Raw genomic sequence first — 17,090 nt, forward strand, 5'->3', positions numbered from 1 at the left:
GATGTAGCAGAGCTGAAAGCGTCGTGGGACCTCGTGTGGATTACGTCAGACCTGGAGGGTTGTTTGGGGAATAATAAAGTGGTGAAAGAGGGTGGGTTTTTTTTTGTCTTTTATTCCAAATAAAGGATTTTTTGGTGTATGTGTTTATTTTCTTTAACTTACAAATTTATCATGGGGGGTGTCTCATAGACACCTGCCAAAGCTAAAGACTCAGGATTTGGGAATAAGTGGAAAAACTGAACAGTTTTGAGTTGTTGACAAGTCCTGCTTAAAAGGGAACCTGAGCACTAATGCATGCTGCCCCAACCACAAGTACAGTATTAGTCACTGGCTCTATCATTTCAGAGATTATGTTTTAGTCTGAAACGCTGTGCAATTTTAGAGATTATATACGATTAAAATTCGGATAAGGACCAAGCCGCTTGGGAGACTAGACCAAAAGGCCAGTCCCAGGCAGCTTCTTGCCAAAGTGACAGGTCTCTTTGTACATACACAAAGGCCTATGACTCAAAGTGGGAGTGGAGGGGGGTTTCAGAAGAAGTCGCCAGGGGTGGACCCTTTGGATTAGTCATCCAAGTTGAATGGTTCCTGGCCAGTATTTAATGTTGTGGAATTTATGTTTCAGAGTAAACTATGCCTAGCTGAAATGATAGAGCCAGTGCCTGAACAATGCTGCTTGAGCCACACGCAGCATGTATCGGCTGTCAGGTTCCCTTTAGGCCAGACTCACACTTGCTAGTGCCTCGCGTGTAACTCGCGCGAGTCTGTCATAGTAGAATCCGGCATGGCCGCACACTATGCATACAGGAGCGTCTGAGCTGCATAGAGATACATGCAACCGACCCGCTCCTGTCGGGGGAGTGTGCGGCCAAGCCGGGTTCTACCATGAGAGACTCGCGCGAGTTACACGCGAGTCACTAGCAAGTGTGATTCTGGCCTTAAACGTAGCAGATTTTCTGCTTGAAAAGATGCAGCATTTACGCTACATGGGAACATGGCCTTAATGCATTTGGTGTATTTTGAGCCACTGGACTTTGGATCAAGACTAGTGTAGAAAATGCTTTTCATAGTTAATAATTTCCCCCCTAAACTTACACAAAATATTCGATTAACTCTGATAATATATATATATATATATATATATATATATATATATATATATATATATATATATATATATATAAATTTTAGCACAGTGTTGCATGATAAACTATCGCAATTTAATGGACAAGTTGCAGAAAGTGTCTAAAATGTGTAATAAATATAGTGAAAGTCGTAACAGACTGGCTTTTTTGGGGGGTGCAAAATATGGTAGAATTGTTGCATTGAGCTTGATAAACTAACTCATATCCAATATATACTGCGTGAGGCCTAAGACACACATCTGCGCCGCCGGTACGTGTTTGGCAGTTTTTTCACGTACCGGTGGCATGGAGACACGTGGACCTATGTTTTCAGCATTGTTTGGACACACGTAAGTATTTTGGAACGGAACGTGTTTCCGTTCCGTACTTACATGCTTCCGTGATATTCTCACGCTGACATGTCCATGTATTCTCCGGCAGCACGGCTGTCACACGGCACGCACCCGTACCACACGGATGTAGTGTGGATGCGGTTCCGTGTGACACGCACCGGAGAACACGTGTCATTAACTTAAAAATAAAAAAAACACATTCACCTCCACCAGCCCCGCAGATTCTTCCGCTGCGAAATGTTCCTGCCGCCCGCCGCTCGTTATGAGCGTGTAAAGGAGGTGGGCGTGCTGTCACGGGCGCTAATCTCCGTCCCTCCGCTTGGCCAGAAGCAGCATCAGCGGGGAGTGGGTGGGGCTGGAGCCGAAGATCAGAACCCTGGATAGCAGCGCGGACCACGTGAGTATGCAAATTACCGGTTCTCCGTGTGCTGTCGCGGATAGCACACGGAGAACACACGGAGAACACACGTGGACCGCACGTACCCGAGACACGTACTTACCACACGCAACACGCAGGGAAAATACGTGTCTCGCGGCACGTGCGTGTTTTTAACGGATGTGTGTTGGAGGCCTGAAATGGTGCATCCAATGTCTGGTCCTTGTCTCTGACTTGGGCTCAGGAGCTGAGCTCTGCCACTTCTATCTCCTTTAAATGCTGTTGTTAATCTGACACCGGCATCCTCAAGGCTCATTGTGGCATTCTACGCACCCATTGGCCTGATGCGATCTCATGGTGATGATGGGTTGCTGGGCCAACCAGGAGTCTGCTGAAGACCCTGTGCCTGTTATTTCGATGCTTCGCTGGTCAGGCCTGTTACCAGGCTTCAAAGGAGACTGACTTGTGATAGTTATGCAAATACTTAGATTTGGAGTATATACAGTATACCACAAGTGAGTACACCCCTCACATTTTTATAAATATTTATTATATCTTTTCATGGGACAACACTGCAGATATGACTGATACAATGTAAAGTAATCCGTGTTCAGCTTTCATAACGTACATTTGTTGTGCCCTCTAAATAACTCAACACACAGCCATTAATGTCTAAACCGCTGGCAACAATAGTCATTATACCATTAAGTAAAATGGCCAAATTTTGCCCAAAGTGTCAATATTTTGTGGCCACCATTATTTTCAAGCACTGCCTTAACTCTTGAACATGGAGTTCACTTGAGCTTCACAGGAGGCGCTGGGATCCTCTTCCATCCTCCTTGACAACATCACAGAGCTGGTGGATGTTAGAGACCTTGTGCTCTTCCACCTTCTGTTTGAGGATGCCCCATAAGGTTTAGATCTGGAGACATGTTTAGACAATTCAGCAGCTTTAACTTGAGTTTCTTTAGCAAGGCCATGCTCATCTTGGAGATGTGCTTGGGGTCATTATTCTGTTAGAATACTGCCCAGTGGCCCAGTTTCTGAAGGGAGGGGATCATGCTCTGCTTCAGTATGTCACAGTACATGTTGCCATTCTTGGTTCCCGCAATGAACTGTAGCTCTCCACAGCCATCAACACTGATGCAGCCCCAAACCATGACACCCCCCCCCCCACTATGCTTGACTGTAGGCAAGTCTCCCTTGTGTCGCCGCAGGCAGAGGGGTGGGAACGCCGCTCATCTGGACTCGCTGGCGCTCGGGTCTGGTGCTTCTGCTCCTCGGTGGCTCGAGCACGGGCCCAGACCCAGGGCTCGAGCAGCGCCTCCTCACCCACGAGTGAAAAGGGGAGGTTTTTGGTGGATGTTTGGGATGTCGGTCGTGACGCCACCCACGGGTTGTGGTGATGGTTAGCACAACCACTGCTGGTGCCGGGGAATCCCGGGAGCGATGGCGGAGAGCAGCTAAGGTGTTGACCCCTCCGTGGGTAGGGGCTGTTGGTCCCGGGGCCCCGGTTGGGGAGTAGGGAGGAGGGAATAGGTGCAGGTGCCGATGCGGGGAGGCAGCGTGGGCGCGGGTGCAACGTTGCGGTGCTGGATGGCACTGTTGTACTCACTCAGACACAGAAGGACAGAGTCTCTGGTAAACCAAATGGCTGGATGGACAGGGCCCAAAGACGGCTGCAGTGTTCTCACTCTCCCCGGACGGGTTGATGGTGGCTGTCGTTTTCCTGCACCTGTGTAAGTGTATTTGACTCCTATGGCTTCCCACGGGTAGTCCGCTCCCCGGCGTGTACGTGTCGGGAGAGCCCATTTTGCCCGCAGGCGCTGGCCCTTGGATCTCTGGCCCTTGGATCTCTGGCCCTTGGCGGTGGCACTTATCCAGACTGGTTGGGCTGTTACTTCTGACGGGACTTAGGTGGGACTGAACCCCTGAGGTCCAGACCACAATCAGAGAATTTGACCTTTACGGCGGCTCCGAGCCTGGTCGGGGTCTGAGTACCCTGCCTTGGTGCTTGGCTTCAATCTACTCCCCGGTTCGGTACCGGTGGGCCACCGCCCGACCCCGGTCCTACGGTTCCGCTGACCTACACCGACTCCTGCAGACAGCCACCACCGTCTGCCGACCTTGCTGAACGTGCCTGGGCTCAAACCCAGACACCAGCAGTTCCACTCCTCTTACTTCCACTGTCTAACACAATCCCCACTGTCTTTTCCCGTCTCCAGGCCTGTGAAGTCCTCGGTGGGCGGGGCAAACCACCTGGCTCCGCCCCACCTGGTGTGGACATCAAGTCTCGAGGGTGGCAACAAGGGTTTCTGTTTGACTGGTGTCACCTACCCAGGGGAGGGGTTGTGTGTGATGTTAGTGTACTGTGACCCCTGGGGTCCAGGGCGTCACACTCCCCCTTGGTAAAACGCAGACCGTCCGCGGGCTGCCCGTCCATCACCGGTTTTATTTTCTGAAAAATATAAATAACAGAGAAAAACAAACGGTATGCATTTTTGTCAAATCTTCCCTGACGGGAGGCATGTTACTTAAACGTTGCAAACTGTAGTAAAACATTTTTAATAACAACGGACGGGTGCCAGTTCTTCCGCTTTCCCTCCCAAACAACCTAAACCTTGATGCTGCCCCTAAGAAGCGGGCAGCACCCCTTTTCCCCGGTCCGGAAAACAGAACCTGGTTCAGGTCGCCCAAGCAGGAACGGGTACGGTGTCTCGCACCCGGCTGTCATTCAGGGAGCCCCACGTCCAGGGGGACCCGTGACCCCGGAGGATGGTCACCGGTCCTGGTGGTGACCGGACCCCAGCCTGCTCTGCTGCGGGTCCTTCCTCCAACCTGCCTCTCCGGAGGCAGTTAACGGAACTCCAGCCCGGAATTATTTACAAGCCCACAAGTTCGTGGGTGGCCTGCGAGTTCTCAGCCTTGTTCATGATTTCTCATGTGAGCAAGGGCTTTTAGGGGTTAAGAAACATAACGTAGGGTCCCAACGGGGACAACAGCTCTGCTGCAACGGGGGTCCGCTGCCTACTTTAAATCGCCGTCGTCGTACTCCACTTCCAGCTCCACATCAAGGCTGCACGGCGGGGGAGGAGACTGGGGCCGTACGGGAATGCTGCTGGTCATCCTCCTCCGGACATCCGGGGTGAACCAGCCTCTCTCCCCATAGTGGCAGGTGTAGGTGACCAGTTCACCAGTTTCCAGTTCACGGTCCGGGTGTGCCAGGGGCAAATGCTGGTGCACATCTCTCCGGGAAAAGAATGCCTTGACCCCCAGGCTCGGCTCGTAGACAAACCCCCATCCACACCGGGGGCAGAACTGCCGGACCTGGCCTTCGTAGGTCGGGCCCCGTGCCTTGGAAGGGGCCCTCCGGAGGTTATCCTTCGCCTGGATGGTGCGGGCCAGCACAGCGACTTTTTCTTTCTCCCGGGCCTCGATCTCCCGGCCCATCGGGTTTGTCTGCCGCTCCCAAAATGGCGGCTCCTTCCTCGCGAGGGTCAGGCCCAGCCGGCACTCCCCGGTGCTGGCCACGACCGGCATCAGCTGGGTGGGGAACACCGCTGTATCGCGGCCTGTCGTGCTACCTTGCAGCTACAACCCTCCGCAGTCTCAGCCGAGGTCTGGAGCTTGGGAGCAGCCAGCCGCACCTTCCGGGCCCTTTTCGGGTTGGCGTCCACCACGCTGCTGGCTGGGCGGACTGCCGGGGCCTCTTCGGGTGTGACCACCCCTGGCCTTGACGGTTCCCCATGGGGAATGGGCACCTTCCAGGGTAGTGGGATCGGTGCCGGCCGGGCAAGCGGTCGTCCGCGGGCAGCGTCCACGGGCGGGTCCTCACAGGCGAGTGCGGTGACATCTGCTGCCGGCTTCGGGGGCAATGGCCAGACTGGCGGGGAAGTGACGACCAGTACGGGCTGTGGGGGACGCAGCAGGGTGAGCGAGAGCAGACCGGGCCCCTCAGCCGCAGCGACCGGTCCCTCTGGGACACAGGGGCGTGGGTCATTTACCCGCTCCTCCAACTCTGCCTCCGCCTCACGGGCCCGCACGGCCGCCGCCACTTCTGCCATTACAGCCTCCCATCCTTGTATCAGGAGCTGGATTCGGGTCTGCAGCCTGTGGCTTAGCTGCGCCACCCGGGCTTCCACACACGCCGCTGTTCCGGGCGTGGGCTTGCTTGACGGGGCGGACATCCTGCTTGCTCGGCTTCCAGAAACAATACGGGTGCAGGGTCCTGGCGTCCCCGCTTCTTATCCCTTCGGTTACATGAGGCAGGCCTTCACCCACCCACCCTTGGTTCTCTCTGGCACCTCCTTTTCTCGGGGGCAGGGCTTCACCTTCGCGCTTTCCCTGCTCGGGGAAGACGACTCGAGCGGGAACTTTCGCGCCAAAGATGGCGGATTTTCAAATTTTTCGGCCGGACACCGCCGGCGGGGACTGCAAGGTGCACTTCTACTGGTATGTAGATGGGTAGAATCCTGTTCGTGATGCCAAGTTGTCACGGGCGGAGGGGTGGGAACATGTTGCCATTCTTGGTTCCCGCAATGAACTGTAGCTCTCCACAGCCGTCAACACTGATGCAGCCCCAAACCATGACACTCCCCCGCCCACTATGCTTGACTGTAGGCAAGACTCCCTTGTGTCTCAGGCAGAGGAGTGGGAACGCCGCTCGTCTGGACTCGCTGGCGCTCGGGTCCGGTGCTTTTGCTCCTTGGTGGCTCAAGCACGGGGCCGGACCCGGGGCTCGAGCAGCGCCTCCTCACCCACGAGTGAAAAGGGGAGGTTTATGGTGGATGTTTGGGATGTCGGTCGTGACGCCACCCACTGGTTGTGGTGATGGTTAGCACCACCGCTGCTGGTGACGAGGAATCCCGGGAGTGATGGTGGAGAGCAGCTAAGGTGTTGATCCCACCGTGGGTAGGGGCTGTTGGTCCCGGGGCCCCGGTTAGGGAGTAGGGAGGAGGGAATAGGTGCAGGTGCCGATGCGGGGAGGCAGCATGGGCGCGGGTGCAACGTTGCGGTGCCGGATGGCACTGTTGTACTCACTCAGACACAGAAGGACAGAGTCTCTGGTAAACCAAATGGCTGGATGGACGGGGCCCACAGCCGGCTGTGGTGTTCTCACGCTTCCTGGACGGGTTGATGGTGGCTGTCATTTTCCTGAAGCTGTGTAAGTGTATTTGACTCCTATGGCTTCCCACGGGTAGTCCGCTCCCCGGCGTGTACGTGTCGGGAGAGCCCGTTTTGTCCACTGGCGCTGGCCCTTGGATCTCTGGCCCTTGGCGGTGGCACTTATCCAGACTGGTTGGGCTGTTGCCTTCTGACGGGACTTAGGTGGGAATGAACCCCTGAGGTCCAGACCGCAATCAGAGAATTTGACCTTTATGGCGGCCCAGAGTCTGGTCGGGGTCTGAGTACCCTGCCTTGGTGCTTGGCTTCAATCTGCTCCCCGGTTCGGTACCGGCGGGCCACCACCCGACCCCGGTCCTACGGTTCCGCTGACCTACACCGACTCCTGCAGACGGCCACCACCGTCTGCCGGCCTTGCTGAACGTGCCTGGGCTCCAACCCAGACACCAACAGTTCTCCTCTCACTTCCACTGTCTAACACAATCCCCACTGTCTTTTCCCACCTCCAGGCCTGTCAACTCCTCTGTGGGCGGGGCCAACTGCCTGGCTCCGCCCCACCTGGTGCGGACATCAAGTCTGGAGGGTGGCAACAAGGGTTTCTGTTTGACTGGTGTCACCTACCCCGAGGGGGGGGGGTGTTTGTGATGTTAGTGTACTGTGACCCCTGGGGTCCAGGGCGTCACACTTGTCTTTGTACAAATCACCAGGGTGCCACCACACACTTGACAATATCTGAACGAGCGATTTCTAAAGCTGATAGTTTTTTATTATAAATAATTAAATTCGTCAATGTCAAATCATGGAAACAATACAAGAGATGGACATAGAACAAGAGTATTAGTGCAAAGTGAGCACACTGACACAAGTGGATAGCAGGGGTAGAGAGGGGTCAGTTTGGGTCTAAATAGAACCCGGAGGGGAAGAGCCTAGAATAAATACACTCTGTACACCCTACCTGACAGAGGAGAGTACCTTAAGTTTTTGGGTAACCCCCACTCAACAGTGGCTGACCCTGAATGACCCTACCTTCCACTAATGAGGTACCCACCACAACTGCAAATTAATGTGCCAAACAAGTGGTCACACATAACCCTGTGTGAAAAAATATACACGGTCAAGGAACCGTCTGTAATGAAAGATGTGAACCTGGAATGCAGTATAAGAAAGCCAAAAAATGTCCCAATCTTAAATTAGGTGCATGAGTTCCATGATTTTAAGAAACCAATCCTAACGGTAGGACATATAAAGAAATAGACTTATTTTGATAATACTGAGAATGTTAGTTAGGCAGAGCTGAGAGTTATTACTTCACTTATTTGCAAAAAACTCTCAGCCATTCCAATCCGTTTCACCCCCTCCTAACTCAAAATCGGGGGTACATCAGGGGATTTTTACAGTAAACAGACCGAATGTAGGCCACCTAGTAAGCTATAGGAATGCCGCACCTTGCCCAAGGTTGTCCTCCTATTTCTTCCAACAAAACACTGCTGATGTCTGTCAGCAGTCACCCTTGGATATAGGCCAGTAGGAAAAGCCAATAAGGAAGGACACCTTGCAGCAGAACATCTTAGATGTTACCCATAGGGACAGGACCAGGATACCGTGTAAGCACCCCAATGTGGGATAGGCTATTCCTGACACGTAGATGTACCTCATAGGGACAGGTGCAGGATACAATGTGAGCACCCCAAATGGGATATGCAATTCCTGATGCTTTATGGTGCAGAGATCGGTGTCAAGCTCAACCTGTGCGGGCACAGCAGTTCCCCGAGCGTCAATCTGCTCAAGGTCAAGCATTTGGCACAAGGAGTCTATCCATCAAATCACGCCCCAGAGTGCCAGGTAATACGAGGCTGCTGCACCTTTATATGTCCATGAACAACTGCTCCATGGACTGCTGCGCCGGAGACAGCATAGCCGGAGACAGCATAGCCGGAGACAGCATAGCCGGAGACAGCATAGCCGGAGACAGCATAGCCGGAGACAGCATAGCCGGAGACAGGTGAGTAAAAAGTTCCTCTCTGTGTGGCCATACGCACCTTCAACACGATCTGTGCAAAACGTCAGTGCACGGAAGTGTGAAGGGGTGCAAAGCTGACGAGCTGCAGATTTGGAAAAAAAAAATTAATTCTTGTGAAGAGTGAGCAATAAGATGCTCGGGTGCTCTGTGCTCACAGCAAGGACGGGATCGACTCAATTACAGAGCATAATGGAAGTCAAAAAGGAACTTGAGCATTTTCCCAGAGGTCCCGCCCTCCGCTCCCCACCCCAGCTTTGCTCTCTGCTCCCCCATAGCAGCTCCGTTCTCTGTTCCTCCCCCAGCTCTGCTCTCTGCTCACCCCCCAGCTTTGGTCTCTGCCCCTCCCCCCGCTCCACTCTCTGCCCCTCCCCTCTGCACCGCTCTCTGCTCCTGTCCTCCCACTCCACTCTCTGCTCATCCCCACTCGCTCCACTCTCTGTCCCCCACCAGCTCTTTTCTCTCCTCACCACCCTCAGCTCTACACTCTGCTACCCACTACAACTCCAGCTCTGCTCTCCCCCAGCTCCGCTTTCTGCTCACCTGCGCAACTCCGTTCTCTGCTCCTCCCCCAAGTTCAACTCTCTGCTCCTCCCCTAAGCTCCTTTCTCTGCTCCTCCCCACCAGCTCCGCTCTTCCCCACCAGCTCCGCTTTCAGCTGCTCCCCACCAGCTCCACTCTCTGCCTCTCCCCCAAGCTCCGCTCTCTGCTCCTCCCTGCCAGCTCTGCTCTCTGCTCCTGCCCACCAGCTCCACTCTCTGCTCCTCCTCGCCAGCTCCCCTCACAGCTGCTCCTCACCAGCTTCGCTCTCAGCTGCTCTCCCAAGCTCGGTTCTCTGCACTTCCCTCAAGCTCCGCTCTCTGCACCTCCACCACCAGCTCCGCTCTCTGCTCCTCCCCACCAGCTTAGCTCTCTGCTCCTCCCCACCAGCTTCGCTCTCTGCTCCTCCCCACCAGCTCTGCTCTTTGCTCTGTTCCCCCCCAGCTTCCTATCGGCTCCCCCCTCCAGCTCCACTCTCTGCTCCCCCCTCCAGCTCCGCTCAGCCCACCAGCTCAGCCCTCCAGCTCCGCTCTCTGCTCAGCCCTCCAGCTCCGCTCTCTGCTCAGCCCTCCAGCTCCGCTCTCTGCTCAGCCCTCCAGCTCCGCTCTCTGCTCAGCCCTCCAGCTCCGCTCTCTGCTCAGCCCTCCAGCTCCGCTCTCTGCTCAGCCCTCCAGCTCCCCCCTCCAGCTCCCCTCTCTGCTCAGCCCTCCAGCTCCCTCCTCCAGCTCCCCTCTCTGCTCCCCCCTCCAGCTCCCCTCTCTGCTCCCCCCTCCAGCTCCCCTCTCTGCTCCCCCCTCCAGCTCCCCTCTCTGCTCCCCCCTCCAGCTCCCCTCTCTGCTCCCCCCTCCAGCTCCCCTCTCTGCTCACCCCTCCAGCTCCCCTCTCTGCTCACCCCTCCAGCTCCCCTCTCTGCTCACCCCTCCAGCTCCCCTCTCTGCTCACCCCTCCAGCTCCCCTCTCTGCTCACCCCTCCAGCTGCCCTCTCTGCTCACCCCTCCAGCTCCCCTCTCTGCTCACCCCTCCAGCTCCCCCCTCTGCTCACCCCACCAGCTCCCCTCTCTGCTCAGCCCTCCAGCTCCGCTCTCTGCTGCGCCCTCCAGCTCCCCTCTCTGCTCCGCCCTCCAGCTCCCCTCTCTGCTCACCCCTCCAGCTCCCCTCTCTGCTCACCCCTCCAGCTCCCCTCTCTGCTCACCCCTCCAGCTCCCCTCTCTGCTCACCCCTCCAGCTCCCCTCTCTGCTCACCCCTCCAGCTCCCCTCTCTGCTCACCCCTCCAGCTCCCCCCTCTGCTCACCCCACCAGCTCCCCCCTCTGCTCACCCCACCAGCTCCCCCCTCTGCTCACCCCACCAGCTCCTCCCTCTGCTCACCCCACCTGCTCAGCCCTCCAGCTCCGCTCTCTGCTCAGCCCTCCAGCTCCGCTCTCTGCTCAGCCCTCCAGCTCCGCTCTCTGCTCAGCCCTCCAGCTCCGCTCTCTGCTCAGCCCTCCAGCTCCGCTCTCTGCTCAGCCCTCCAGCTCCGCTCTCTGCTCAGCCCTCCAGCTCCGCTCTCTGCTCAGCCCTCCAGCTCCGCTCTCTGCTCAGCCCTCCAGCTCCGCTCTCTGCTCAGCCCTCCAGCTCCGCTCTCTGCTCAGCCCTCCAGCTCCGCTCTCTGCTCAGCCCTCCAGCTCCGCTCTCTGCTCAGCCCTCCAGCTCCGCTCAGCCCTCCAGCTCCGCTCTCTGCTCAGCCCTCCAGCTCCGCTCTCTGCTCAGCCCTCCAGCTCCGCTCTCTGCTCCGCCCTCCAGCTCCCCTCTCTGCTCCGCCCTCCAGCTCCCCTCTCTGCTCCGCCCTCCAGCTCCCCTCTCTGCTCACCCCTCCAGCTCCCCTCTCTGCTCACCCCTCCAGCTCCCCTCTCTGCTCACCCCTCCAGCTCCCCTCTCTGCTCACCCCTCCAGCTCCCCTCTCTGCTCACCCCTCCAGCTCCCCTCTCTGCTCACCCCTCCAGCTCCCCTCTCTGCTCACCCCTCCAGCTCCCCTCTCTGCTCACCCCTCCAGCTCCCCTCTCTGCTCACCCCTCCAGCTCCCCTCTCTGCTCACCCCTCCAGCTCCCCTCTCTGCTCACCCCTCCAGCTCCCCTCTCTGCTCACCCCTCCAGCTCCCCTCTCTGCTCACCCCTCCAGCTCCCCTCTCTGCTCACCCCTCCAGCTCCCCCCTCTGCTCACCCCACCAGCTCCCCCCTCTGCTCACCCCACCAGCTCCCCCCTCTGCTCACCCCACCAGCTCCCCCCTCTGCTCACCCCACCAGCTCCCCCCTCTGCTCACCCCACCAGCTCCCCCCTCTGCTCACCCCACCAGCTCCCCTCTCTGCTCACCCCACCAGCTCCCCTCTCTGTTCACCCCACCAGCTCCGCTCTCTGTTCACCCCACCAGCTCCCCTCATCCCACCACCTCCCCTCTCTGCATGCTCACCCCACCAGCTCCCCTCTCTGCGTGCTCACCCCACCAGCTTCTGTCTCTGGTCACCTCCCCTCTCTGCTCACCCCACCAGCTCCGCTCAGCCCTCCAGCTCTGTTCCCCCCCAGCTTCCTATCTGCTCCCCCGTCCAGCTCCGCTCTCTGCTCACCCCACCAGCTCAGCCCTCACCCCACCAGCTCAGCCCTCAATCTCCGCTCTCTGCTCCTCCCCACCAGCTCCACTCTCTGCTCCTCCCCACTAGCTCCACTCTCTGCTCCTCCCCACTAGCTCCGCTCTCCCCATCAGCACCGCTCTCCCCCCACCAGCTCCCCTCTCTGCTCAGCCCACCAGCTCCCCTCTCTGCTCCCCCCCACCAGCTCCCCTCTCTGCTCCCCCCACCAGCTCCCCTCTCTGCTCCCCCCCACCAGCTCCCCTCTCTGCTCCCCCCCACCAGCTCCCCTCTCTGCTCCCCCCCACCAGCTCCCCTCTCTGCTCACCCCCACCAGCTCCCCTCTCTGCTCACCCCCACCAGCTCCCCTCTCTGCTCACCCCCACCAGCTCCCCTCTCTGCTCACCCCCACCAGCTCCCCTCTCTGCTCACCCCCACCAGCTCCCCTCTCTGCTCACCCCACCAGCTCCCCTCTCTGCTCACCCCACCAGCTCCCGCCACCAGCTCCGCTCTCTGCTCAGCCCACCAGCTCCGCTCAGCCCACCAGCTCCCCTCTCTGCTCCGCCCACCAGCTCCGCTCTCTGCTCAGCCCACCAGCTCCGCTCTCTGCTCAGCCCACCAGCTCCGCTCTCTGCTCAGCCCACCAGCTCTGCTCTCTGCTCAGCCCACCAGCTCCGCTCTCTGCTCAGCCCACCAGCTTTGCTCTCTGCTCAGCCCACCAGCTCCGCTCTCTGCTCAGCCCACCAGCTTTGCTCTCTGCTCCGCCCACCAGCTCCGCTCTCTGCTCAGCCCACCAGCTCCGCTCTCTGCTCAGCCCACCAGCTCCCCTCTCTGCGTGCTCACCCCACCAGCTCCCCTCTCTGCGTGCTCACCCCACCAGCTCCCCTCTCTGCGTGCTCACCCCACCAGCTCCCCTCTCTGCGTGCTCACCCCACCAGCTCCCCTCTCTGCGTGCTCACCCCACCAGCTCCCCTCTCTGCTTCACCCCACCAGCTCCCCTCTCTGCGTGCTCACCCCACCAGCTCCCCTCTCTGCGTGCTCACCCCACCAGCTCCCCTCTCTGCGTGCTCACCCCACCAGCTCCCCTCTCTGCGTGCTCACCCCACCAGCTCCCCTCTCTGCGTGCTCACCCCACCAGCTCCCCTCTCTGCTTCACCCCACCAGCTCCCCTCTCTGCGTGCTCACCCCACCAGCTCCCCTCTCTGCGTGCTCACCCCACCAGCTCCCCTCTCTGCGTGCTCACCCCACCAGCTCCCCTCTCTGCGTGCTCACCCCACCAGCTCCCCTCTCTGCGTGCTCACCCCACCAGCTCCCCTCTCTGCGTGCTCACCCCACCAGCTCCCCTCTCTGCTTCACCCCACCAGCTCCCCTCTCTGCGTGCTCACCCCACCAGCTCCCCTCTCTGCTTCACCCCACCAGCTCCCCTCTCTGCGTGCTCACCCCACCAGCTCCCCTCTCTGCGTGCTCACCCCACCAGCTCCCCTCTCTGCGTGCTCACCCCACCAGCTCCCCTCTCTGCGTGCTCACCCCACCAGCTCCCCTCTCTGCGTGCTCACCCCACCAGCTCCCCTCTCTGCTTCACCCCACCAGCTCCCCTCTCTGCGTGCTCACCCCACCAGCTCCCCTCTCTGCTTCACCCCACCAGCTCCCCTCTCTGCGTGCTCACCCCACCAGCTCCCCTCTCTGCGTGCTCACCCCACCAGCTCCCCTCTCTGCGTGCTCACCCCACCAGCTTCTCTCTCTGGTCACCTCTCCTCTCTGCTGCCCATCCAGCTACACGCTCTTTGCTCTCTCCATACCAGGTCCGCGCTTTGCTCCCCTGTCCCGTACCACCCGCAGCCCCCAGTCCCTCCCCAGCAAGCCCCGAGGTCCCCCAGTCCCACTAGCCCCGCTCTGTGCTTCCCCGCAGACCCCAGTCCCGCTCCCCCCGTTACTCCGCTCTCCCGCAGCCCCCCGGCCCCGCAGCCCAGCTCTGCCACCTCCCCTCCTCCCTTCATGAATGAAGTCCGCTCTGTTCTCCACTTTATGAATGAGTGCCAGACTTCTGAATGGAACTCTGACCAGCTCCGCCCCTGATTGGCTGGCCGTTCCCTCCCCTCCTTCCATTGGCTGGGCGGGGCTGGTGTCCCGCGCACTGATTGGCTCTCAAGTCTCAGGCTGGCTTTCATTCACAAAAAAACTCAATGAAACAAAAGAGGAGAAGGGGAAATGTGAGACCATGAAAGAGGAAACTCACCAATCGCGGCCTCCCCTGGGCAAACAACTGTCTGAGCTGCGAGAAAAACAAGTCCTTTCAAATCAGCACTTTAAATCTGGGGCTGCAGGGCTCCATTCCCTCCCCGCTCTGCCGATCCTCTCCTGCAGCCAACCCCGGCCACTGAGACCTTCCTGCAGCTCCTAGAGCCTTGAGGTGAGGGATCCGATCGCTTTATATCAACTTATATCACGACCCTGCTGTTACTGGGTGGAAAGGAGGAGGCTCATGGTGTACACACCCTGGCAGCCCATGTGAACGGAGTCCTGGCGCTTACAGCATAGAGATTCCTGCAGAACTGCCAGATCCGGGGATTCAGGGACTTTCCGCTGCAGGGTCCGGTGCTGGGACCGATCTGATCGCTTCCTGTGACCGATCTGACCGCTTCCTGGGACCGATCAGATCGCTTGCTTGGAGCTGTGCACTGAGTGTTGTGCGGGGGGAGCAGCCATATGTTCTGCAGGAACAGGCTGGGAAATAAGAGCTTGGAGCAGAGGTTTATGGAGGATGCAGGGTCAGATGTAATGAGCAGGGTCGTTCGATCATCTGCACGCAGCAATCTTATGTATATTGTGGCAGGGAGCAAACGATGACAGAAGATTGGCTGCAAATTGTGCAAAACTCAGCTTGTTTGTGGGGTTTTTTGCATAAAAAAAAACACAACCTAAAAATCCTACAAAAGGCAAATGTTTGGGAGAGATTCCTAGACTTACTATGGAAGAGAAAAACCCACAACTAGTGGAGACTGCGAGGCTTGTGGCCTACGGCGTGTGAGGGGATCTGGGATCGGTTTAATAATGGCCGACACTGAGTAGGGGATACTAATATAATGAATATCTTCACACAGATTATGGTGGAAATGCCAATAATAAAATAAGATCTGGTTGTGCATGTTTGTGAGATGACGTCTGTGGCCGTGTTCTGACTTTTCATGTTCTGCAGACCTCAGTTGGGTATATAGGTTGTTGGGCTCCTGACCTGGGCTCTGTGTATATACCGCTCCTGACCTGACCTCTGTGTATATACCGCTCCTGACCTGACCTCTGCGTATATATACCGCTCTTGACCTGGCCTCTGTGTATATACCGCTCCTGACCTGGGCTCTGTGTGTATACCGCTCCTGACCTGGGCTCTGTGTATATACCGCTCCTGACCTGGGCTCTGTGTGTATACCGCTCCTGACCTGACCTCTGTGTATATACCACTCCTGACCTGGGCTCTGTGTATATACTGCTCCTGACCTGGGCTCTGTGTATATACTGCTCCTGACCTGGGCTCTGTGTATATACCGCTCCTAACCTGGGCTCTGTGTATATACCGCTCCTGACCTGACCTCTGCGTATATATACCGCTCTTGACCTGGCCTCTGTGTATATACCGCTCCTAACCTGACCTCTGTGTATATACCGCTCCTGACCTGGCCTCTGTGTATATACCGCTCCTGACCTGACCTCTGCGTATATATACCGCTCCTGACCTGACCTCTGCGTATATATACCGCTCTTGACCTGTCTGCTGTGTATATACCGCTCCTAACCTGACCTCTGTGTATATACCGCTCCTGACCTGGCCTCTGTGTATATACCGCGACTGACCTGACCTCTGTGTATATACCGCGACTGACCTGGCCTCTGTGTTTATACCGCTTTTGACCTGGCCTCTGTTTATATACCGCTCCTGACCTGGCCTCTGTGTATATACCGCTCCTGACCTGGGCTCTGTGTATATACCGCTCCTGACCTGGCCTCTGTGTATATACCGCTCCTGACCTGGCCTCTGTGTATATACCGCTCCTGACCTGGCCTCTGTGTATATACCGCTCCTGTCCTGGCCTCTGTGTATATACCGCTCCTGACCTAGCCTCTGTGTATATACCGCTCCTGACCTCGCCTCTGTGTATATACTGCTTATAACCTGGCCTCTGTGTGTATTCTGACGTGGCCTGTGTGTATATACCGCTCCACACAAGGCCTCTGTGTGTATACCACTAGTGACTTGGCCTCTGTGTATATACCGCTTGAGACCTGATCTCTGTGTATATACCATTCCTGACTTGGCCTCTGTGTATATACCACTCCTGACCTGGGCTCTGTGTATATACCGCTCCTGACCTGGGCTCTGTGTATATACTGCTCCTGACCTGGGCTCTGTGTATATACTGCTCCTGACCTGGGCTCTGTGTATATACTGCTCCTGACCTGGGCTCTGTGTATATACCGCTCCTGACCTGGGCTCTGTGTATATACTGCTCCTGACCTCGCCTCTGTGTATATACTGCTTTTAACCTGGCCTCTCTGTGTATTCTGACGTGGCCTGTGTGTATATACCGCTCCACACAAGGCCTCTGTGTGTATACCACTAGTGACCTGGCCTCTGTGTATATTCCGCTTCAGACCTGGCCTCTGTGTATATACCACTCCTGACTTGGCCTCTGTGCACATACTGCTCCTTACCTGGCTTCTGTGTATATACTGCTCCTGACCTGGGCTCTGTGTATATACCGCTCCTGACCTGGGCTCTGTGTATATACCGCTCCTGACCTGGGCTCTGTGTATATACCGCTCCTGACCTGGGCTCTGTGTATATACCGCTCCTGACCTGGGCTCTGTGTATATATCGCTCCTGACCTGGGCTCTGTGTATATACCGCTCCTGACCTGGGCTCTGTGTATATACCACTCCTGACCTGGGCTCTGTGTATATA

The 17,090-nt window shown here is 57.3% G+C and overlaps 1 protein-coding gene across 2 annotated transcripts in view; it reads left to right on the plus strand.

The window, feature by feature from the left end:
• Positions 1-14,328: 14,328 nt before the first annotated feature.
• ETV4 (ETS variant transcription factor 4) overlaps positions 14,329-17,090 on the plus strand; it is an 81,734-nt gene continuing 78,972 nt past the window's right edge. For both annotated transcript variants that reach the window (XM_075347591.1, XM_075347594.1), the window contains exon 1: positions 14,329-14,543. The gene's annotated coding sequence lies outside the window, so the exon portion shown is untranslated. The remainder of the gene's footprint in view (positions 14,544-17,090) is intronic.

The sequence above is a fragment of the Anomaloglossus baeobatrachus genome, chromosome 5 (genome assembly GCF_048569485.1).
Source record: "Anomaloglossus baeobatrachus isolate aAnoBae1 chromosome 5, aAnoBae1.hap1, whole genome shotgun sequence".
Taxonomy (NCBI): Eukaryota; Metazoa; Chordata; class Amphibia; order Anura; family Aromobatidae; genus Anomaloglossus; species Anomaloglossus baeobatrachus.